Genomic DNA, 25,824 nt, shown 5'->3' on the forward strand with positions numbered 1-25,824 from the left:
GTATGAAGCTAACATGATTAGCATGAAGCTAGCATGAAGCTAACATGATTAGCATGAAGCTAGCATGAAGCTATCATGATTAGCATGAAGCTAGCATGATGCTAGCATGATTAGCATGAAGCTAGCATGATGCTAGCATGATTAGCATGATTAGCATGAAGCTAGCATGATGCTAGTATGATTAGCATGAAGGTAGCATGATGCTAACATGATTAGCATGTAGCTAGCATGATTAGCATGAAGCTAGCATGAAGCTAGCATGATTAGCATGAAGCTAGCATGATGCTAGCATGATTAGCATGAAGCTAGCATGATGCTAGCATGATTAGCATTAAGCTAGCATGAAGCTAGAATGAAGCTAGCATGAAGCTAGCATGATTAGCATGAAGCTAGCACGATGTTAGCATGATAAGCATGAAGCTAGCATGAAACTAGCATGATTAGCATGAAACTAGCATGATGCTAGCATGATTAGCATGATGCTAGCATGAAGCTAGCATGATGCTAGCATGATTAGCATGAAGCTAGCATGATGCTAGCATGATTAGCATGAAGCTAGCATGATGCTAGCATGATTAGCATGAAGCTAGCATGATGCTAGCATGATTAGCATGAAGCTAGCATGATGCTAGCATGATTAGCATGAAGCTACCATGATGCTAGCATGATTAGCATGAAGCTAGCATGATGCTAGCATGATGTTAGCATGATTATCATGAAGTTAGCATGATGCTAGCATGATTAACATGAAGCTAACATGAAGTTAACATGATGGTAGCATGATTAGCATGAAGCTAGCATGTTGCTAGCATGATTAGCATGTTGCTAGCATGATTAGCATGAAGCTAGCATGATGTTAACATGATTAGCATGAAGCTAGCATGATGCTAGCATGATTAGCATGAAGCTAGCATGATGCTAGCATGATTAACATGAAGCTAGCATGATGCTATCATGATTAGCATGAAGCTAGCATGATGCTAGCATGATTTGCATGAAGCTAACATGATGTTAGCATGATTAGCATGAAGCTAGCATGATTAGCATGAAGCTAACATGATGTTAGCATGATTGACATGAAGCTAGCATGATGCTAACATGATAAGCATGAAGTTAGCATGATGGTAGCATGATTAGCATGAAGCTAGCATGATGCTAACATGATTAGCATGAAGCTAGCATGAAGTTAGCATGATTAGCATGATGTTAGCATGTTGCTAGCATGATTAGCATGATGCTAGCATGATTAGCATAAAGCTAGCATGTTGCTAGCATGATTAGCATGAAGTTAGCATGATTTTAGCATGATTAGCATGAAGCTAGCATGATGCTAACATGAAACTAGCATGATTCTAGCATGATTAGCATGAAGCTAGCATGATTCTAGCATGATTAGCATGAAGCTAGCATGATTCTAGCATGATTAGCATGAAGCTAGCATGATTCTAGCATGATTAGCATGAAGCTAGCATGATTCTAGCATGATAAGCATGAAGCTAGCATGATGTTAGCATGATTAGCATGAAGGTAGCATGAGGCTAGCATGATTAGCATGAAGCTAGCATGATGTTAGCATGATTAGCATGAAGGTAGCATGAGGCTAGCATGATTAGCATGAAGCTAGCATGATGTAAGCATGATTAGCATGAAGGTAGCATGAGGCTAGCATGATTTGCATGAAGCTAACATGATGTTAGCATGATAAGCATGAAGCTAGCATGATTAGCATGAAGCTAACATGATGTTAGCATGATTGACATGAAGCTAGCATGATGTTAACATGATAAGCATGAAGTTAGCATGATGGTAGCATGATTAGCATGAAGCTAACATGATGCTAACATGATTAGCATGAAGCTAGCATGAAGTTAGCATGATTAGCATGAAGCTAGCATGTTGCTAGCATGATTAGCATGATGCTAGCATGATTAGCATAAAGCTAGCATGTTGCTAGCATGATTAGCATGAAGCTTGCATGATTTTAGCATGATTAGCATGAAGCTAGCATGATGTTAGCATGAAACTAGCATGATTCTAGCATGATTAACATGAAGCTAGCATGATTCTAGCATGATTAACATGAAGCTAGCATGATTCTAGCATGATTAGCATGAAACTAGCATGATTCTAACATGATTAGCATGAAGCTAGCATGATTCTAGCATGATTAGCATGAGGCTAGCATGATGTTAGCATTATTAGCATGAAGGTAGCATGAGGCTAACATGATTAGCATGAAGTAAGCATGAGGTTAGCATGATTAGCATGAAGCTAGCATGATTTAACGTGAAGCTAGCATGATTAGCATGATGCTAACATGATTAGCATGACGCTAGCACTATTTAGCGTGCAGCTAACAAGATTTAACATGAAGTTAGCATGATTTAGCATGAAGTTAGCAAGATTTATTATGAAATTAGCATAAAGCTAGCATGAAACTAGCATGAAGCTAGTATGACTTGGCATGGAGCTAGCATGAAGCTAACATGACCCAAAGACCCAACCCCCATGTCTCTATGATGTTCAGACCAAGAGATATAAGGCTTTGTTTATTATGTTGCTAGGGTGCTCAAATTTGGTTGCTAGGGGCGTGGCTTAATGCCTCAATAAGAATCCTATTAAGACTGATTGGATGCCTGAGTAAAATGAGCCCACCCCTATGTCTCTATGACACTCTGGTGTAAAGATATCCATCTGGGCTTTTTATAATGGTAGTCTATGGGAGATGTTGCTAGGGTACTCAAAATTGTTGCTAGGGGCGTGGCTAAATAGCTTTGGGGCGATCCTAAGAGACTGATTGGATGACTGAGTAAAATGAGCCCACCCCCATGTCTCTACGACACTCTTAAGTAAAGATATTCCATCTGGGACGCTTTTATTCCCTTATATGGGCATGTTTCCTGCCCCATTATAAGTCAATGGGAAATTTTGGGCGCCTCTTACACCCCAGGGGTATAGCTTACACCCCATTGTGATGTATGTTCTTACAGAGCCTGTCAGCCACCTTAAATGTGGTAAGCCACAAGTTTCTACAAGTTTCTCACTCACAGCTATGACCCGTCAAAGTTTGTCTCAATGTTAAGTCAATGGAAATTTTGGGGTGTTCGAGACCCCCGTTTAGGAATTCGGAAGGTCCCATCAGTTAGAAAAGATATAGCACACTAAGTCAGGCCAGTCTGAAGGTCTGTGGAAAATTTGGTTCATGTAGCTTGAAAGCCCTAGGACGAGTTAGTTGCCGAAATTTTGGGGGGAGAAAAAGAATAATAATAATAACTAGATAGGTACATTTCCTGAAGAAAATGTGAAGTGGTGCTTGCCGTGGCAAATTTCGGGGGACAATATATGATTATACTCCAAGCCAAAAGTAAAACAATTCAACCCACATGTCTCTACGATATTCTGATGCGAAGATATAAGGCTTTGTTTATTCGGTTGCTAGGGTACTGTATTTGGTTGCTAGGGAGAAAATTGGCATCCACTAGTGATTACACTCCGAGTCACGAGTCAAACGGTCAAACCCCAGTGTCTCTACAATGTTCTGATGCGGAGATATAAGGCTTTGTTTACTCTGTTGCTAGGGTACTGTATTTGGTTGCTAGGGAAAAAATTGGCATCCACTAGTAATTACACTCCGAGATACGAGTCAAACGGTCCAACCCCCGTGTCTCTGCGATGTTCTGATGTGGAGATAAAAGGCTTTGTTTACTCTGTTGCTAGGGTAATGTATTTGGTTGCTAGGGAGAAAATTGGCATCCACTAGTGATTACACTCCGAGTCACGAGTCAAACGGTCCAAACCCAGTGTCTCTACGATGTTCTGATGCGGAGATATAAGGGTTTGTTTACTCTGTTGCTAGGGTACTGTATTTGGTTGCTAGGGAAAAAATGGCATCCACTAGTGATTACCCTCCGAGTCATGAGTCAAACGGTCCAACCCCCGTGTCTCTTCGATGTTCTGATGCGGAGATATAAGGCTTTGTTTACTCTGTTGCTAGGGTACTGTATTTGGTTGCTAAGGAAAAAAATGGCATCCACTAGTGATTACCCTCCGAGTCACGAGTCAAACGGTCCAACCCCCGTGTCTCTACGATGTTCTGATGCGGAGTTATAAGGCTTTGTTTACTCTGTTGCTAGGGTACTGTATTTGGTTGCTAGGGAAAAAAATGGCATCCACTAGTGATTACCCTCCGAGTCACGAGTCAAACGGTCCAACCCCCGTGTCTCTACGATGTTCTGATGCGGAGATATAAGGCTTTGTTTACTCTGTTGCTAGGGTTCTGTATTTGGTTGCTAGGGAAAAAAATTGCATCCACTAGTGATTACCCTCCGAGTCATGAGTCAAACGGTCCAACCCCCATGTCTCTACGATGTTCTGATGCGGAGATATAAGGCTTTGTTTACTCTGTTGCTAGGGTACTGTATTTGGTTGCTAGGGAAAAAAATGGCATCCACTAGTGATTACCCTCCGAGTCACGAGTCAAACGGTCCAAACCCCATGTCTCTACGATGTTCTGATGCGGAGATATAAGGCTTTGTTTACTCTGTTGCTAGGGTACTGTATTTGGTTGCTAGGGGAAAAAATGGCATCCACTAGTGATTACCGCCCGAGTCATGAGTCAAACGGTCCAACCCCCATGTCTCTACGATGTTCTGATGTGGAGATATAAGGCTTTGTTTACTCTGTTGCTAGGGTACTGTATTTGGTTGCTAGGGGCGTGGCTTGGGAGTGGCCAATTATGTGCCCAGTGATTACACTCCGAGTCACAAGTAAAACGGTCCAACCCCCGTGTCTCTACGATGTTCTGATGCGGAGATATAAGGCTTTGTTTACTCTGTTGCTAGGGTACTGTATTTGGTTGCTAGGGGCGTGGCTTGGGAGTGGCCAATGATGTGCCCAGTGATTACACTCCGAGTCACAAGTAAAATGGTCCAACCCCCGTGTCTCTACGATGTTCTGATGCGGAGATATAAGGCTTTGTTTATTCGGTTGCTAGGGTGCTCAAATTTGGTTGCTAGGGGCGTGGCTTAGTAAGTCTGTAAGGATCCTGAGAGACTGATTGGATGCCTGAGTAAAATGAGCCCACCCCCATGTCTCTATGACACTGTGGTGCAAAGATATCCATCCGGGCATTTTATAATGGCAGTCTATGGTATAGGTTGCTAGGGTGCCCAAAATGGTTGCTATGGTAACCTTACACCCCATTGTGGGGGACGTCCTGACAGAGTCTAGCACCCTCTTCAAATTTAGTAACCCACATGTTTCTATGAAATCCTGGCTCGGACCTATGACCCGTCAAAATTTTTGCAATGGTAAGTCTATGGGATTTTGCCCCATTGACTTTTCATTGGGGCACTTTTGGGCACCTCTTACACCCCAGGGGTACAACTTACACCCCATTGTGATCCATGTTCTTACAGAGCCTACCACCCTCTTCAAATGTTGTAACCCACATGTTTCTACAAAATCCTCGAGCGGAGCTATGACTCGTCAAAGTTGGGCGCAATGTTAAGTCAATGGGATTTTTTGGGTGGTTTTTCGCCCCCCTTTCGGAAATCCTGCACCCGATCGCTTATAAAAGTCATAGCACACCTCTCCTCAATAAGCCGGTCGATTTGAGCCCTAATTTATGGGTCTACGACAAACCGTGTGGGACGAGTTACGCGCCGAAAAAGTGTGCAGACATAAGAATAATAAGATATAACTAGATAGGTACATTTCCTGAAGAAAATGTGAGTGGTGCTTGCCGTGGCAAATTTCGGGGGACAATTTATGATTATACTCCAAGGCAAAAGTCAAACGGTCCAACCCTCATGTCTCTATGATGTTCTGATGCGGAGATATAAGGCTTGGTTTACTCTGTTGCTAGGGTACTGTATTTGGTTGCTAGGGAAAAAATTGGCATCCCATAATGATTACACTCCGAGTCACGAGTCAAACGGTCCAACCCCCGTGTCTCTACGATGTTCTGATGCGGAGATAATGAAGCTAGCATGATTAGCATGAAGCGAGCATGATTAGCATGAAGCTAGCATGATTAGCATGAAGTTAGCATGAAGTTAACATGAAGCTAGCATGATTACCATGAAGTTAACATGAAGCTAGCATGATTAGCATGAAGCTAGCATGAAGCTAGCATGATGATAACATGATTAGCATGATTAGCATGAAGCTAGCATGATGCTACCATGATTAGCATGAAGCTAGCATGATGCTAGCATGATTAGCATGAAGCTAGCATGAACCTAGCATGATTAGCATGAAGCTAGCATGATGTTAGCATGATGCTAACATGAAGTTAGCATGATTAGCATGAAGCTAGCATGATGCTAGCATGATTAGCATGAAGCTAGCATGATGCTACCATGATTAGCATGAAGCTAGCATGAAGCTAGCATGATTAGCATGAAGCTAGCATGATGTTAGCATGATTAGCATGAAGCTAGCATTATGTTAGCATGATTAGCATGAAGCTAGCATGAAGTTAGCATGATTAGCATGAAATTAACATGATTAGCATGAAGCTAGCATGATGCTAGCATGATTAGCATGAAGTTAGCATGATGTTAGCATGATTAGCATGAAGCTAGCATGATTAGCATGATGCTAACATGAAGCTAGCATGATTAGCATGATGCTAACATGAAGCTAGCATGATTAGCATGAAGCTAACATGATTAGCATGAAGCTAACATGATTAGCATGAAGCTAGCATGATGGTAGCATGATTAGCATGAAGCTAGCATGATTAGCATGAAGCTTACATGAAGCTAGCATGATTTGCATGAAGCTAGCATGATTACCATGAAGCTAGCATGATGCTACCATGATTAGCATGAAGCTAGCATGAAGCTAGCATGATTAGCATGAAGCTAGCATGATGCTAGCATGATTAATATGAAGCTAGCATGATGTTAGCATGATTAGCATGAAGCTAGCATGAAGCTAACATGATTAGCATGAAGCTAGCATGATGTTAGCATGACTAGCATGAAGCTAGCATGAAGCTAGCATGATTAGCATGAAGCTAGCATGATGTTAGCATGAAGCTAGCATGATGCTAGCATGATGCTAGCATGATTAGCATGAAGCTAGCATGATGTTAGCATGATTAGCATGAAGCTAGCATGAAGCTAGCATGATTAACATGAAGCTAACATGATTAGCATGAAGCTAGCATGATGTTAGCATGATTAGCATGAAGCTAGCATGATTAGCATGAAGCTAGCATGATTAACATGAAGCTAACATGATTAGCATGAAGCTAGCATGATGTTAGCATGATTAGCATGAAGCTAGCATGATTAGCATGATGCTAACATGAAGCTAGCATGATTAACATGAAGCTAGCATGATTAGCATGATGCTAACATGAAGCTAGCATGATTAGCATGAAGCTAACATGATTAGCATGAAGCTAACATGATTAGCATGAAGCTAGCATGATGGTAGCATGATTAGCATGAAGCTAGCATGATTAGCATGAAGCTTACATGAAGCTAGCATGATTTGCATGAAGCTAGCATGATTACCATGAAGCTAGCATGATGCTACCATGATTAGCATGAAGCTAGCATGAAGCTAGCATGATTAGCATGAAGCTAGCATGATGCTAGCATGATTAATATGAAGCTAGCATGATGTTAGCATGATTAGCATGAAGCTAGCATGAAGCTAACATGATTAGCATGAAGCTAGCATGATGTTAGCATGACTAGCATGAAGCTAGCATGAAGCTAGCATGATTAGCATGAAGCTAGCATGATGTTAGCATGATTAGCATGAAGCTAGCATGATGCTAGCATGATTAGCATGAAGCTAGCATGATGTTAGCATGATTAGCATGAAGCTAGCATGAAGCTAGCATGATTAACATGAAGCTAACATGATTAGCATGAAGCTAGCATGATGTTAGCATGATTAGCATGAAGCTAGCATGATTAGCATGAAGCTAGCATGATTAACATGAAGCTAACATGATTAGCATGAAGCTAGCATGATGTTAGCATGATTAGCATGAAGCTAGCATGATTAGCATGATGCTAACATGAAGCTAGCATGATTAGCATGAAGCTAACATGATTAGCATGAAGCTAGCATGATGGTTACATGAATTAGCATGATGCTAACATGAATTAGCATGAAGCTAGCATGAATTAGCATGAAGCTACCATGATGCTAACATGAATTAGCATGAAGCTAACATGAATTAGCATGAAGTTAGCATGATGTTAACATGAATTAACATAAAGCTAGCATGAAGCTAACATGAATTAGCATAAAGCTAGCACAATGCTTACATGAATTAGCATGAAGCTAGCACGATGCTAACATGAATTAGCATGAAGCTAGCACGATGCTAACATGAATTAGCATGAAGCTAGCACGATGCTAACATGAATTAGCATGAAGCTAGCACAATGCTAAAATGAAGAAGCATGAAGCTAGCATTATGTTAACATGAATTAGCATGAAGCTAGCATGATGCTAACATAAATTAGCATGAAGCTAGCATGATGCTAACATAAATAAGCATCAAGCTAGCATGATGCTAACATTATTTAGCATGAAGTTAGCAAGATATATTATGAAATTAGCATAAAGCTAGCATGAAACTAGCATGAAGCTAGTATGACCCAGCATGAAGCTAGCATGAAGCTAACATGACCCAAACACCCAACCCCCATGTCTCTATGATGTTCGGATCCAGAGATATAAGGCTTTGTTTATTATGTTGCTAGGGTGCTCATATTTCGTTGCTAGGGGCGTGGCTTAATACCTATGTAAGGATCCTGAGAGACTGATTGGACGCTTGAGTAAAATGAGCCCACCCCCATGTCTCTATGACACTGTGGTGCAAAGATATCCATCTGGGCATTTTATAATGGCAGTCTATGGGAGATGTTGCTAGGGTGCCCAAAATTGTTGCTAGGGGCGTGGCTTAATAGCTCTGGGATGATCCTGAGAGACTGATTGGATGCCCGAGTAAAATGAGCCCACCCACTTATCTCTACGACACTGTAAAGCAAAGATATTCCATCTGGAACTGCTTTATTCCCTTATATGGGCATGTTTCCTGCCCCATTTTAAGTCAATGGGAATTTTCGGGTGCCTCTTACACCCCAGGGGTACAACTTACACCCCAATGTCATGTATGTTCTTACAGAGTCTACCACCCTCTTCAAATGTTATAACCCACATGTTTCTACAAAATCCTCGAGCGGAGCTATGAGTTGTCAAAGTTGGGCCCAATGTTAAGTCAATGGGATTTTTCGGGTGGTTTTTCGCCCCCCTTTCGGAAATCCTGCACCCGATCCCTTATAAAAGTCATAGCAGACGTGTCCTCAATAAGCCGGTCGTTTTGAGCCCTGTTTCATTGGTCTACGACAAACCGTGTGGGACGAGTTACGCGCCGAAAAAGTGTCCAGATATAAGAATAAATAAATAAAGATATAATAAGTATGAGCAATAGTAATAGTGATGCCTTGCATAAATGCAAGCACCACTAATAATAATAATAACTAGATAGAAAAGTTTGTTGACAAACTTTATGTTGGCTTGACAAAGCGTAGCCTGAACGTTTAAAACGGTTTGATAGAAGTTTAGTTTAGTAGGCTATCTGGCTGTTAGTATGTTTAAGTATGAAGCTAGGCTGATTTAACATGATGCTAACATGATTAACATGAAGCTAGAATGATGCAAGCATGATTAGCATGAAGCTAGCATGATTCTAGCATGATTAGCATGAAGCTAGCATGATGCTAGCATGATTAGCATGATGCTAGCATGATGCTAGCATGATTAGCATGAAGTTAACATGAAGCTAGCATGATGCTAACATGAATAGCATGACGTTAGCATGATGCTAATATGAATTAGAGTGAAGCTAGCATGATGCTAACATGAATTAGCATGAAGCTAGCATGATGCTAGCATGAAGCTAACATGATGCTAACATGAATTAGCATGAAGCTAGCATGAAGCTAACATGAATTAGCATGAAGCTAGCATGATGCTAAAATGACTTAGCATGAAGCTAACATGATGCTAACATGACTTAGCATGAAGCTAGCATGAAGTTAACATGAATTAGCATGAAGCTAGCATGATGTTAACATTAATTAGCATGAAGTTATCATGATGCTAACATGAATTAGCATGAAGCTAACATGATGCTAACATGAATTAGCATGAAGCTAGCACGATGCTAACATGAATTAGCATGAAGCTAACATGATGCTAACATTAATTAGCATGAAGCTAGCGTGAAGCTAACATGAATTAGCATGAAGCTAGCACGATGCTAACATGAATTAGCATGAAGCTAGCACGATGCTAACATGAATTAGCATGAAGCTAGCATGATGCTAACATTAATTAGCATGAAGCTAGCGTGAAGCTAACATGAATTACCATGAAGCTAGCATGATGCTAACATGAATTAGCATGAAGCTAGCAGGATGCTAACATGAATTAACATGAAGCTAGCATGAAGCTAGCATGATGCTAACATGAATTAGCATGACGTTAGCATGATGCTAACATGAATTAGCATGAAGGTAGCATGAAGCTAACATGAATTAGCATGAAGCTAGCATGATGCTAACATGAATTAGCATGACGTTAGCATGATGCTAACATGAATTAACATGAAGCTAACATAAATTAGCATGAAGCTAGCATGAAGCTAGCATGACGCTAACATTAATTAGCATGAAGTTAGCATGATGCTAACATGAATTAGCATGAAGTTAGCATGATGCTAACATTAATTAGCATTAAACTAGCATGATGCTAACATTAATTAGCATGAAGCTAGCATGAGGCTAACATTAATTAGCATGAAGCTAGCATGATGCTAACATGATTTACCATGAAGTTAGCAAGATTTATTTTGAAATTAGCATAAAGCTAGCATGAAACTAGCATGAAGCTAGTATGACTTAGCATGGAGCTAGCATGAATCTAACATGACCAAACGACCCAACCCCCATGTCTCTATGATGTTCGGATCCAGAGATATAAGGCTTTGTTTATTATGTTGCTAGGGTGCTCATATTTGGTTGCTAGGGGCGTGGCTTAATAGCTCAATAAGAATCCTAAGAGACTGATTGGATGCCTGAGTAAAATAAGCCCACCCCCATGTCTCTATGACACTGTACTGCAAAGATATCCATCTGGGCATTTTATAATGGCAGTCTATGGGATATGTTGCTAGAGTGCCCAAAAATGGTTGCTAGGGGCGTGGCTTAATATCTTTGAAAAAATCCTGAGAGACTGATTGGATGCCGAGTAAAATGAGCCCACCCCCATGTCTCTATGACACTGTAAAGCGAAGATATTCCATCTGGAACATTTTTATCCCCTTATATGGGCATGTTTCCTGTCCCGTTATAAGTCAATGGGGAATTTTGGGTGCCTCTTACACCCCAAGGGTGAAACTTACACCCCAATGTGATGTATGTTCTTACAGAGCCTGCCAGCCTCTTCAAATGTGGTAACCCAGAAGTTTCTACAAAATTCTAGCTTGCAGCTAGAACCCATCAAAGTTTGTCCAATGTTAAGTCAATGGGACTTTCGGAATTTTAATGTCCCGTTTTAGGAATTCTGTATGTCGGATCCCTTCAAAAAGATATAGCACACTTCTTCAGACCAGTTAGAATGTCCGTGGAAAATTTGGTGAATGTAGCTTGAAAGCTGTCGGACGAGTTAGCCGCAGAAATTTCGCTCAGAAGAAGAATAATAATAACTAGATATTAAAGTTTGAAGACAAACTTTATGTTGGCTTGAAAAAGCGTAGCCTGAACGTTTAAAACGGATTGACAGAAGTTTAGTTTAGTAGGCTATCTGGCAGTTAGTATGTTTAAGTATAAAGCTAACATGATTAGCATGAAGCTAGCATGAAGCTACCATGATTAGCATGAAGCTAGCATGATGCTAGCATGATTAGCATGAAGCTAGCATGATGCTAGCATGATTAGCATGAAGCTACCATGATGCTAGCATGAAGCTAGCATGATTAGCATGAAGGTAGCATGATGTTACCATGATTAGCATGAAGCTAGCATGATGCTAGCATGATTAGCATGAAGCTAGCATGATGTTAGCATGATTAGCATGAAGCGAACATGAAGCTAGCATGATTAGCATGTAGCTAGCATGATGTTAGCATGATTAGCATGTAGCTAGCATGAAGCTAGCATGATGCTAGCATGATTAGCATGAAGCTAGCATGATGCTAGCATGATTAGCATGAAGCTAGCATGATGCTAGCATGATTAGCATGAAGCTAGCATGATGCTAGCATGATTAGCATGAAGCTAGCATGATGCTAGCATGATTAGCATGAAGCTAGCATGAAGCTAGCATGATGCTAGCATGATTAGCATGAAGCTAGCATGATGCTAGCATGATTAGCATGAAGCTAGCATGATGCTAGCATGATTAGCATGAAGCTAGCATGATGCTAACATGATGCTAGCATGATTAGCATGAAGCTAGCATGATGCTAGCATGATTAGCATTAAGCTAGCATGATTAGCATGAAGCTAGCATGATGCTAGCATGATTAGCATGTAGCTAGCATGATGTTAGCATGATTAGCATGAAGCTAGCATGAAGCTAGCATGATGCTAGCATGATTAGCATGAAGCTAGTATGATGCTAGCATGATTAGCATGAAGCTAGCATGATTAGCATGAAGGTAGCACGATGCTAGCATGATTAGCATGTAGCTAATTAGCATGATGCTAGCATGATTAGCATGTAGCTAGCATGAAGCTAGCACGATTAGCATGAAGCTAGCATGATGCTAGCACGATTAGCATGAAGCTAGCATAAAGCTAGCATGATTAGCATGAAACTAGCATGATTCTAGCATGATTAGCATGAAGCTAGCATGATGCTAGCATGATTAGCATGAAGCTAGCATGATGCTAGCATGATTAGCATGAAGCTAGCATGAAACTAGCAAGATTAGCATGAAGCTAGCATGAAGCTAGCACGAGGCTTGCATGATTAACATGAAGTTAGCATGAGAATAGCATGATTAGCATGAAGCTAGCATGATTTAACGTGAAGCTAGCATGATTAGCATGATGCTAGCATGATTAGCATTAAGCTAGTACTATTTAGCGTGCAGCTAACAAGATTTAACATGAAGTTAGCATGATTTAGCATGAAGTTAGCAAGATTTATTATGAAATTAGCATAAAGCTAGCATGAAACTAGCATGAAGCTAGTATGACTTAGCATGGAGCTAGCATGAAGCTAACATGACCCAAAGACCCAACCCCCATGTCTCTATGATGTTCAGATCCAGAGATATAAGGCTTTGTTTATTATGTTGCTAGGGTGCTCAAATTGGTTGCTAGGGGCGTGGTTTAATACCTCAGTAGGAATCCTAAGAGACTGATTGGATGCCTGAGTAAAATGAGCCCACCCCTATGTCTCTATGACACTCTGGTGTAAAGATATCCATCTGGGCTTTTTATAATGGTAGTCTATGGGAGATGTTGCTAGGGTACCCAAAATTGTTGCTAGGGGCGTGGCTTAATAGCTCTGGGGCGATCCTAAGAGACTGATTGGATGACTGAGTAAAATGAGCCCACCCCCATGTCTATACGACACTCTAAAGTAAAGATATTCCATCTGGGACGCTTTTACTCCCTTATATGGGCATGTTTCCTGCCCCATTATAAGTCAATGGGAAATTTTGGGGGCCTCTTACACCCCAGGGGTACAGCTTACACCTTAATGTGATGTATGTTCTTACAGAGCCTGTCAGCCTCCTTAAATGTGGTAAGCCACAAGTTTCTACAAGTTTCTCACTCGCAGCTATGGCCCGTCAAAGTTTGTCTCCATGTTAAGTAAATGGGAAATTTGGGGTGTTTGAGCGCCCCGTTTAGGAATTCGGAAGGTCCCATCAGTTAGAAAAGATATAGCACACTAAGTCAGACCAGTCTGAAGGTCCGTGGAAAATTTGGTGCATGTAGCTTGAAAGCTCTAGGACGAGTTAGTGTCAGAAATTTTGGGGTGCTAAGAAGAATAATAATAATAATAAGTTTAAAAGCAATAACAGTATGTTGGCTTTTTCAAAGCCAACATAACTAGATATTAAAGTTTGAAGACAAACTTTATGTTGGCTTGAAAAAGCGTAGCCTGAACAATTAAAACGGTTTGACAGAAGTTTAGTTTAGTAGGCAGTCTGGCAGTTAGTATGTTTAAGTATAAAGGTAGCATGATTACCATGAAACTAGCATGATGTTAGCATGATTAGCATGAAGCTAGCATGATGTTAGCATGATTAGCATGAAGCTAGCATGATGCAAGCATGATTAGCATGAAGCTAGCATGATGCTAGCATGATTAGCATGAAGCTAACATGATGTTAACATGATTAGCATGAAGCTAGCATGATGTTAGCATGATTAGCATGAAGCTAGCATGATGTTAGCATGATTAGCATGAAGCTAGCATGATGTTAGCATGATTAGCATGAAGCTAGCATGATTAGCATGAATCTAACATGATGGTAGCATGATTAGCATGAAGCTAGCATGATGGTAGCATGATTAGCATGAAGCTAGCATGATGCTAGCATGATTAGCATGAAGCTAGCATGATGCTAGCATGATTAGCATGAAGCTAGCATGATGCTAGCATGATTAGCATGAAGCTAGCATGAAGCTAGCATGATTAGCATGAAGCTAGCATGATGCTAGCATGATTAGCATGAAGCTAGCATGATGCTAGCATGAAGCTAGCATGATTAGCATGAAGCTAGCATGATTAGCATGAAGCTAGCATGAAGCTAGCATGATTAGCATGAAGCTAGCATGATGCTAGCATGATTAGCATGAAGCTAGCATGATGCTAACATGATGGTAGCATGATTAGCATGAAGCTAGCATGATGCTAGCATGATTAGCATAAAGCTAGCATGATGCTAGCATGATTAGCATGAAGCTAGCATGATGCTAACATGATGGTAGCATGATTAGCATGAAGCTAGCATGATGCTAGCATGATTAGCATGAAGCTAGCATGATGTTGGCATGATTAGCATGAAGCTAGCATGATGCTAGCATGATTAGCATGAAGCTAGCATGATGCTAGCATGATTAGCATGAATGCTAGCATGATGCTAGCATGATTAGCATGAAGCTAGCATGATGCTAGCATGATTAGCATGAAGCTAGCATGATGGTAGCATGATTAGCATGAAGCTAGCATGATGCTAGCATGATTAGCATGAAGCTAGCATGATTAGCATGAAGCTAGCATGATGCTAGCATGATTAGCATGAAGCTAGCATGATGCTAGCATGATTAGCATGAAGCTAGCATGATGCTAGCATGATTAGCATGAAGGTAGCATGATGCTAGCATGATTAGCATGAAGCTAGCATGATGCTAGCATGAATAGCATGAAGCTAAGATGATTTAGTATGAAGCTAGCATGATTAGCATGAAGCTAGCATGATGCTAGCATGATTAGCATGAAGCTAGCATGATTTAGCATGATGCTAGCATGATTTAGCATGAAGTTAGAAAGATTTATTATGCAATTAGCATAAAGCTAGCATGAAACTAGCATGAAGCTAGTATGACTTAGCATGGAGCTAGCATGAAGCTAACATGACCCAAAGACCCAACCCACATGTCTCTATGATGTTCAGATCCAGAGATATAAGGCTTCGTTTATTATGTTGCTAGGGTGCTTATATTTGGTTGCTAGGGGCGTGGCTTAATACCTCATTAAGAATCCTAAGAGACTGATTGGATTCCAGAGTAAAATGAGCCCACCCCTATGTCTCTATGACACTCTGGTGCAAAGATATCCATCTGGGCTTTTTATAATGGTAGTCTATGGGAGATGTTGCTAGGGTACCCAAAATTGTTGCTAGGGGCGTGGCTTAATAGCTTTGGGGTGATTCTAAGAGACTGATTGGATGCCTGAGTATAATGAGCCCACCCCCATGTCTCTACGACATTCTAAAGTGAAGATATTCCATCTGGGACGCTTTTATTCCCTTTCATGGGCATGTTTCCTGCCCCATTATAAGTCAATGGGAAATTTTGGGGGCCTCTTACACCCCAGGGGTACAGCTTACACCCCATTGTTAGGTATGTTCTTACACAGCCTGTCAGCCTCCTTAAATGTGGTAAGCCACAAGTTTCTACAAGTTTCTCACTCGCAGCTATGACCCATCAAAGTTTGTCTCAATGTTAAGTCAATGGAAATTTTGGGGTGTTCGAGCCCCCCGTTCAGGAATTCGGAAGGTCCCATCAGTTAGAAAAGATATAGCACACTAAGTCAGACCAGTCTGAAGGTCCGTGGAAAATTTGGTGCATGTAGCTTGAAAGCTCTAGGACGAGTTAGTGTCGAAAATTTAGTCTCAGAAGAAAGCGGAATAATAATAATAACTAGATATTAAAGTTTGAAGACAAACTTTATGTTGGCTTGAAAAAGAGTAGCCTGAACGTTTAAAACGGTTTGATAGAAGTTTAGTTTAGTAGGCTATCTGGCTGTTGGTATGTTTAGGTATGAAGGTAGCATGATTTAGCATGATTTATCATGAAGCCAACATGATAAACATGAAGCTAGGATGATTAGCATGATGCTAGCATGATTAACATGAAGCTAGCATGATGCTAGCATGATTAGCATTAAGTTAGCATGATTAGCATGATGCTAGCATGATTAGCATGAAGCTAGCATGATGTTAGCATGATTAGCATGAAGCTAGCATGATGTTAGCATGATTAGCATGAAGCTAGCATGATGCTAGCATGATTAGCATGAAGCTAGCATGATTAGCATGAAGCTAGCATGATGTTAGCATGATTAACATGAAGCTAACATGATGTTAACATGAAGCTAGCATGATGCTAGCATGATGTTAGCATGATTAGCATGAAGCTAGCATGATGTTAGCATGATTAGCATGAAGCTAGCATGATGTTAGCATGATTAGCATGAAGCTAGCATGATGTTAGCATGATTAGCATGAAGCTAGCATGATGCTAGCATGATTAGCATGAAGCTAGCATGATGCTAGCATGATTAGCATGAAGCTAGCATGATGCTAGCATGATTAGCATGAAGCTAGCATGATGCTAGCATGATTAACATGATTAGCATGATTAGCTTGAAGCTAGCATGATGCTAGCATGATTAGCATGAAGCTAGCATGAAGTTAGCATGATGGTAGCATGATTAGCATGAAGCTAGCATGTTGCTAACATGATTAGCATGAAGGTAGCATGATGTTAACATGATTAGCATGAAGCTAGCATGATGCTAGCATGATTAGCATGAAGCTAGCATGATGCTAGCATGATTAACATGAAGCTAGCATGATGTTAGCATGATTAGCATGAAGCTAGCATAATGCTAGCATAAAGCTAGCATGTTGCTAGCATGATTAGCATGAAGCTAGCAAGATGCTAGCATGATTAGCATGCAGCTAGCATGATGTTAACATGATTAGCATGAAGCTAGCATGATGCTAGCATGATTAGCATGAAGCTAGCATGAGGCTAGCATGATTAGCATGAAGTAAGCATGAGGTTAGCATGATTAGCATGAAGCTAGCATGATTTAACGTGAAGCTAGCATGATTAGCATGATGCTAACATGATTAGCATAACGCTAACACTATTTAGCGTGCAGCTAACAAGATTTAACATGAAGTTAGCAAGATTTATTATGAAATTAGCATAAAGCTAGCATGAAACTAGCATGAAGCTAGTATGACTTAGCATGGAGCTAGCTTGAAGCTAACATGACCCAAAGACCCAACCCCCATGTCTCTATGATGTTCAGACCAAGAGATATAAGGCTTTGTTTATTATGTTGCTAGGGTGCTCAAATTTGGTTGCTAGGGGCGTGGCTTAATGCCTCAATAAGAATCCTATTAAGACTGATTGGATGCCTGAGTAAAATGAGCCCACCCCTATGTCTCTATGACACTCTGGTGTAAAGATATCCATCTGGGCTTTTTATAATGGTAGTCTATGGGAGATGTTGCTAGGGTACCCAAAATTGTTGCTAGGGGCGTGGCTAAATAGCTTTGGGGCGATCCTAAGAGACTGAAAGGATGACTGCGTAAAATGAGCCCACCCCCATGTCTCTACGACAGTCTAAAGTAAAGATATTCCATCTGGGACGCTTTTATTCCCTTATATGGGCATGTTTCCTGCCCCATTATAAGTCAATGGGAAATTTTGGGGGCCTCTTACACCCCAGGGGAATAGCTTACACCCCATTGTGATGTATGTTCTTACAGAGCCTGTCAGCCTCCTTAAATGTGGTAAGCCACAAGTTTCTACAAGTTTCTCACTCAGAGCTATGACCCGTCAAAGTTTGTCTCAATGTTAAGTCAATGGAAATTTTGGGGTGTTCGAGCCCCCCGTTTAGGAATTCGGAAGGTCCCATCAGTTAGAAAAGATATAGCACACTAAGTCAGACCAGTCTGAAGGTCCGTGGAAAATTTGGTGCATGTAGCTTGAAAGCCCTAGGACGAGTTAGTGTTTATAATTTTGGGGGGATAAGAAAGAATAATAATAATAACTAGATATTAAAGTTTGAAGACAAACTTTATGTTGGCTTGAAAAAGCGTAGCCTGAACGTTTAAAACGGATTGACAGAAGTTTAGTTTAGTAGGCTATCTGGCAGTTAGTATGTTTAAGTATGAAGCTAACATGATTAGCATGAAGCTAGCATGAAGCTAACATGATTAGCATGAAGCTAGCATGATGCTAGCATGATTAGCATGAAGCTAGCATGATTAGCATGAAGCTAGCATGAAGCTAACATGATTAGCATGAAGCTAGCATGATGCTAGCATGATTAGCATGAAGCTAGCATGATGCTAGCATGATTAGCATGAAGTTAGCATGATGCTAGCATGAAGCTAGCATGATGCTAGCATGATTAGCATGAAGCTACCATGATGTTAGCATGAAGCTAGCATGATTAGCATGAAGCTAGCATGAAGCTAGCATGATGCTAGCATGATTAGCATGAAGCTAACATGATGCTAGCATGATTAGCATGTAGCTAGCATGATGTTAGCATGATTAGCATGTAGCTAGCATGAAGCTAGCATGATGCTAGCATGATTAGCATGAAGCTAGCATGATTAGCATGAAGCTAGCATGATGCTAGCATGATAAGCATGAAGCTAGCATGATGCTAGCATGATTAGCATGAAGCTAGCATGATTAGCATGTAGCTAGCATGATTAGCATGAAGCTAGCATGATGCTAGCATGATTAGCATGAAGCTAGCATGATGCTAGCATGATTAGCATGAAGCTAGCATGAAGCTAGCATGATGCTAGCATGATAAGCATGAAGCTAGCATGATGCTAGCATGATTAGCATGAAGCTAGCATGATGCTAGCATGATTAGCATGAAGCTAGCATGATGCTAGCATGATTAGCATGTAGCTAGCATGAAGCTAGCATGAAGCTAGCATGATGCTAGCATGATTAGCATGAAGCTAGCATTATGCTAGCATGATTAGCATGAAGCTAGCATGATGCTAGCATGATTAGCATGAAGCTAGCATAAAGCTAGCATGATTAGCATGAAACTAGCATGATTCTAGCATGATTAGCATGAAGCTAGCATGATGCTAGCATGATTAGCATGAAGCTAGCATGATGTTAGCATGATTAACATGAAGCTAGCATGAAACTAGCATGATTAGCATGAAGCTAGCATGATGCTAGCATGATTAGCATGAAGCTAGCATGATGCTAGCATGATTAGCATGAAGCTAGCATAAAGCTAGCATGATTAGCATGAAACTAGCATGATTCTAGCATGATTAGCATGAAGCTAGCATGATGCTAGCATGATTAGCATGAAGCTAGCATGATGTTAGCATGATTAGCATGAAGCTAGCATGAAACTAGCAAGATTAGCATGAAGCTAGCATGAAGCTAGCACGAGGCTTGCATGATTAACATGAAGTTAGCATGAGAATAGCATGATTAGCATGAAGCTAGCATGATTTAACGTGAAGCTAGCATGATTAGCATGATGCTAGCATGATTAGCATTAAGCTAGCACTATTTAGCGTGCAGCTAACAAGATTTAACATGAAGTTAGCATGATTTAGCATGAAGTTAGCAAGATTTATTATGAAATTAGCATAAAGCTAGCATGAAACTAGCATGAAGCTAGTATGACTTAGCATGGAGCTAGCATGAAGCTAACATGACCCAAAGACCCAACCCCCATGTCTCTATGATGTTCAGACCAAGAGATATAAGGCTTTGTTTATTATGTTGCTAGGGTGCTCAAATTTGGTTGCTAGGGGCGTGGCTTAATGCCTCAATAAGAATCCTATTAAGACTGATTGGATGCCTGAGTAAAATGAGCCCACCCCTATGTCTCTATGACACTCTGGTGTAAAGATATCCATCTGGGCTTTTTATAATGGTAGTCTATGGGAGATGTTGCTAGGGTACCCAAAATTGTTGCTAGGGGCGTGGCTAAATAGCTTTGGGGCGATCCTAAGAGACTGATTGGATGACTGAGTAAAATGAGCCCACCCCCATGTCTCTACGACACTCTAAAGTAAAGATATTCCATCTGGGACGCTTTTATTCCCTTATATGGGCATGTTCCCTGCCCCATTATAAGTCAATGGGAAATTTTGGGGGCCTCTTACACCCCAGGGGTATAGCTTAAACCCCATTGTGATGTATGTTCTTACAGAGCCTGTCAGCCTCCTTAAATGTGGTAAGCCACAAGTTTCTACAAGTTTCTCACTCACAGCTATGACTCGTCAAAGTTTGTCTCAATGTTAAGTCAATGGAAATTTTGGGGTGTTCGAGCCCCCCGTTTAGGAATTCGGAAGGTCCCATCAGTTAGAAAAGATATAGCACACTCCGTCAGACCAGTCTGAAGGTCCGTGGAAAATTTGGTGCATGTAGCTTGAAAGCTCTAGGACGAGTTAGTGTTCGTAATTTTGGTCTCAGAAAAAGAATAATAATAATAAGTTTAAAAGCAATAACAATATGTTGGCTTTTTCAAGCCAACATAATAAGTTTAAAAGCAATAACAATATGTTGGCTTTTTCAAGCCAACATAATAATAAGTTTAAGAGCAATAACAATATGTTGGCTTTTTCAAGCCAACATAATAATAAGTTTAAATACAATATCAGTATGTTGGCTTTGTCAAGCCAACATAATAATAAGTATGAGCAATAATAATAGTGATGCCTTGCATAAATGCAAGCACCACTAATAAGTTTAATAGCAATAACAATATATTGGCTTTTTCAAAGCCAACATAACTAGATAGGTACATTTCCTGAAGAAAATGTGAGTGGTGCTTGCCGTGGCAAAATTCTGGGGACCATATATGATTATACTCCAAGCCAAAAGTTAAACGATCCAACTCCCGTGTCTGTACGATGTTCTGATGTGGAGATATAAGGCTGTGTTTATCCGGTTGCTAGGGTACTGTATTTGGTTGCTAGGGAAAAATTTGGCATCCCATAATGATTACACTCTGAGTCACGAGTCATACGGTCCAACCCCCGTGTCTCAACGATGTTCTGGTGCAGAGATATAAGGCTTTGTTTATTCGGTTGCTAGGGTACTGTATTTGGTTGCTAGGGAAAATTTTGACATCCCATAATGATTACACTCTGAGTCACGAGTCAAACGGTCCAACCCCCATGTCTCTACGATGTTCTTATGCGGAGATATAAGGCTTTGTTTACTCTGTTGCTAGGGTACTGTATTTGGTTGCTAGGGAAAAAAATGGCATCCACTAGTGATTACCCTCCGAGTCACGAATCAAACGGTCCAAACCCTGTGTCTCTATGATGTTCTGATGTGGAGATATAAGGCTTTGTTTACTCTGTTGCTAGGGTACTGTATTTGGTTGCTAGGGAAAAAAATGGCATCCACTAGTGATTACCCTCCGAGTCACGAGTCAAACGGTCCAAACCCCGTGTCTCTATGATGTTCTGATGCGGAGATATAAGGCTTTGTTTACTCTGTTGCTAGGGTACTATATTTGGTTGCTAGGGGCGTGGCTTGGGAGTGGCCAATGATGTCGCAAATTATTACGCTCTGAGTCACAAGTAAAATGGTCCAACCCCCGTGTCTCTACGATGTTCTGATGCGGAGATATAAGGCTTTGTTTACTCTGTTGCTAGGGTACTGTATTTGGTTGCTAGGGAAAAAAATGGCATCCACTAGTGATTACCCTCCGAGTCACGAGTCAAACGGTCCAAACCCCATGTCTCTACGATGTTCTGATGCGGAGATATAAGGCTTTGTTTACTCTGTTGCTAGGGTACTATATTTGGTTGCTAGGGGCGTGGCTTGGGAGTGGCCAATGATGTCGCAAGTTATTACGCTCTGAGTCACAAGTAAAATGGTCCAACCCCCGTGTCTCTACGATGTTCTGATGCGGAGAAATAAGGATTTGTTTATTTGGTTGCTAGGGTGCTCCAATTTGGTTGCTAGGGGCGTGGCTTGGGAGTGGCCAATGATGCGGCCAGTGATAACCCTCCGAGTCACGAGTAAAACGGTCCAACCCCCGTGATTCTATGATGTTCTGATGCAGAGATATAAGGCTTTGTTTATTCGGTTGCTAGGGTGCTCATATTTGGTTGCTAGGGGCGTGGCTTGAGAGTGGCCAATGATGTCGCAAGTTATTACGCTCTGAGTCACAAGTAAAATGGTCCAACCCCCGTGTCTCTACGATGTTCTGATGCGGAGAAATAAGGATTTGTTTATTTGGTTGCTAGGGTGCTCCAATTTGGTTGCTAGGGGCGTGGCTTGGGAGTGGCCAATGATGTCGCAAGTTATTACGCTCTGAGTCACAAGTAAAATGGTCCAACCCCCGTGTCTCTACGATGTTCTGATGCGGAGAAATAAGGATTTGTTTATTCGGTTGCTAGGGTGCTCCAATTTGGTTGCTAGGGGCGTGGCTTGGGCGTGGCCAATGATGCGGCCAGTGATTACCCTCCGAGTCATGAGTAAAACGGTCCAACCCCCATGATTCTACGATGTTCTGATGTCAAGATAAAACTGTTTGAATTTTATGTTGCTAGGGTGCTTAAAAGTGGTTGCTAGGGGCGTGGCTTAATAGCTCTGGGACTATCCTGGTAAATTGATTGGATGTCTGAGTAAAATGAGCCCACCCCCATGTCTCTACGATATTGTAAAGCGAAGATATCCCATCTGGAACTTTTTTATTCCCTTATATGGGCATGTTTCCTGCCCCATTATAAGTCAATGGGAATTTTCGGGTGCCTCTTACACCCCAGGGGTACAGCTTACACCCCAATGTGATGTATGTTCTTACAGAGTCTATCACCCTCTTCAAATGTTGTAACCTACATGTTTCTACAAAATCCTCAAGCGGAGCTATGACCCGTCAAAGTTCGGCCCAATGTTAAGTCAATGGGATTTTTCGGGTGGTTTTTCGCCCCCCTTTCGAAAATCCTGCACCCGATCGCTTATAAAAGTCATAGCACACCTCTCCTTAATAATCCGGTCGATTTGAGCCCTCTTTCATGGGACTGTGGCAAACCGTGCGGGACGAGTTACGCGCCGAAAAAGTGTGCAGACATAAGAATAATAAGATATAATAATAATAAGTATGAGCAATAATAATAGTGATGCTTTGCATAAATGCAAGCACCACTAATAATAATAATAATATCCCTGAGCAATAGTAATAGTGATGCTTTGCATAAATGCAAGCACCACTAATAATAATAACTAGATAGGTACATTTCCTGAAGAAAATGTGAGTGGTGCTTGCCGTGGCAAAATTCTGGGGAACGTATATGATTATACTCCAAGCCAAAAGTAAAACAATCCAACTCCCGTGTCTCTACGATGTTCTGATGCGGAGATATAAGGCTGTGTTTATCCGGTTGCTAGGGTACTGTATTTGGTTGCTAGGGAAAAAATTTCCATCCACTAGTGATTACATGCCGAGTCACAAGTAAAATGGTCCAACCCCTGTGTCTCTACGATGTTCTGCTGCGGAGATGTAAGGCTTTGTTTACACTGTTGCTAGGGTACTGTATTTGGTTGCTAGCGGGGAAATTGGCATCCCATAGTGATTACACTCTGAGTCACAAGTCAAATGATCCAACCCCGTGTCTCTACGATGTTCTGATGCGGAGATATAAGGCTTTGTTTACTCTGTTGCTAGGGTACTGTATTTGGTTGCTAGGGAAAAAATTGGCATCCCATAATGATTTCACTCCGAGTCACGAGTCAAACGGTCCAACCCCCGTGTCTCTACGATGTTCTGATGCTGAGATATAAGGCTTTGTTTACTCTGTTGCTAGGGTACTGTATTTGGTTGCTAGGGAAAAAATTGGCATCCCATAATGATTACACTCTGAGTCACGAGTCAAACGGTCCAACCCCCATGTCTCTACGATGTTCTGATGCGGAGATATAAGGCTTTGTTTACTCTGTTGCTAGGCAACTGTATTTGGTTGCTAGGGAAAAAATTGGCATCCCATAATGATTACACTCTGAGTCACGAGTCAAACGGTCCAACCTCCATGTCTCTACGATGTTCTGATGCGGAGATATAAGGCTTTGTTTACTCTGTTGCTAGGGTACTGTATTTGGTTGCTAGGGAAAATATTGGCATCCCATAATGATTACACTCAGAGTCACGAGTCAAACGGTCCAACCCCTGTGTCTCTACGATGTTCTGATGCGGAGATATAAGGCTTTGTTTACTCTGTTGCTAGGGTACTGTATTTGGTTGCTAGGGAAAAAATTGGCATCCCATAATGATTACACTCTGAGTCACGAGTCAAACGGTCCAACCCCCGTGTCTCTACGATGTTCGGATGCTGAGATATAACTGTTTGAATTTTATGTTGCTAGGGTGCTGAAAAGTGGTTGCTAGGGGCGTGGCTTAGTAAGTCTTTAAGGATCCTGAGAAACTGATTGGATGCCTGAGTAAAATGAGCCCACCCCCATGTCTCTATGACACTCTGGTGCAAAGTTATCCATCTGGGCATTTTATAATGGCAGTCTATGGGAGATGTTGCTAGGGTGGCCAAAATTGTTGCTAGGGGCGTGGCTTAATAGCTCTTAGATGATCCTGAGAGACTGATTGGATGCCGGAGTGAAATGAGCCCACCCACTTGTCTGTAGGACATTGTAAAGCGAAGATATCCCAGCTGGAACTTTTTTATTTTCTTATATGGGCATGTTTCCTGCCCCATTATAAGTCAATGGGGCACTTTTGGGAGCCTCTTACACCCCAGGGGTACAACTTACACCCCAATGTGATATATGTTCTTACAGAGCCTACCACCCTCTTCAAATAATGTAACCCACATGTTTCTACAAAATCCCTGAGCGGAGCTATGACCCGTCAAAGTTTGGCGCAATGTTAAGTCAATGGGATTTTTCGGGTGGTTTTTCGCCCCCCTTTCGGAAATCCTGCACCCGATCCCTTATAAAAGTCATAGCAGACGTGTCCTCAATAAGCCGGTCGTTTTGAGCCCTGTTTCATTGGTCTACGACAAACCGTGTGGGACGAGTTACGCGCCGAAAAAGTGTCCAGATATAAGAATAAATAAAGATATAATAACTAGATATTAAAGTTTGAGGACAAACTTTATGTTGGCTTGAAAAAGCGTAGCCTGAACATTTAAAATGGTTTGACAGAAGTTTATTTTAGTAGGCTATCTGGCTGTTAGCATGATTAGCATGAAGTTAGCATGATTAGCATGAAGCTAGCATGATTAGCATGAAGCTAGCATGATGTTAGCATGATCAGTATGAAGCTAGCATGAAG

The sequence above is a fragment of the Paramisgurnus dabryanus genome, chromosome 5, assembly GCF_030506205.2.
Source record: "Paramisgurnus dabryanus chromosome 5, PD_genome_1.1, whole genome shotgun sequence".
NCBI lineage: Eukaryota > Metazoa > Chordata > Actinopteri > Cypriniformes > Cobitidae > Paramisgurnus > Paramisgurnus dabryanus.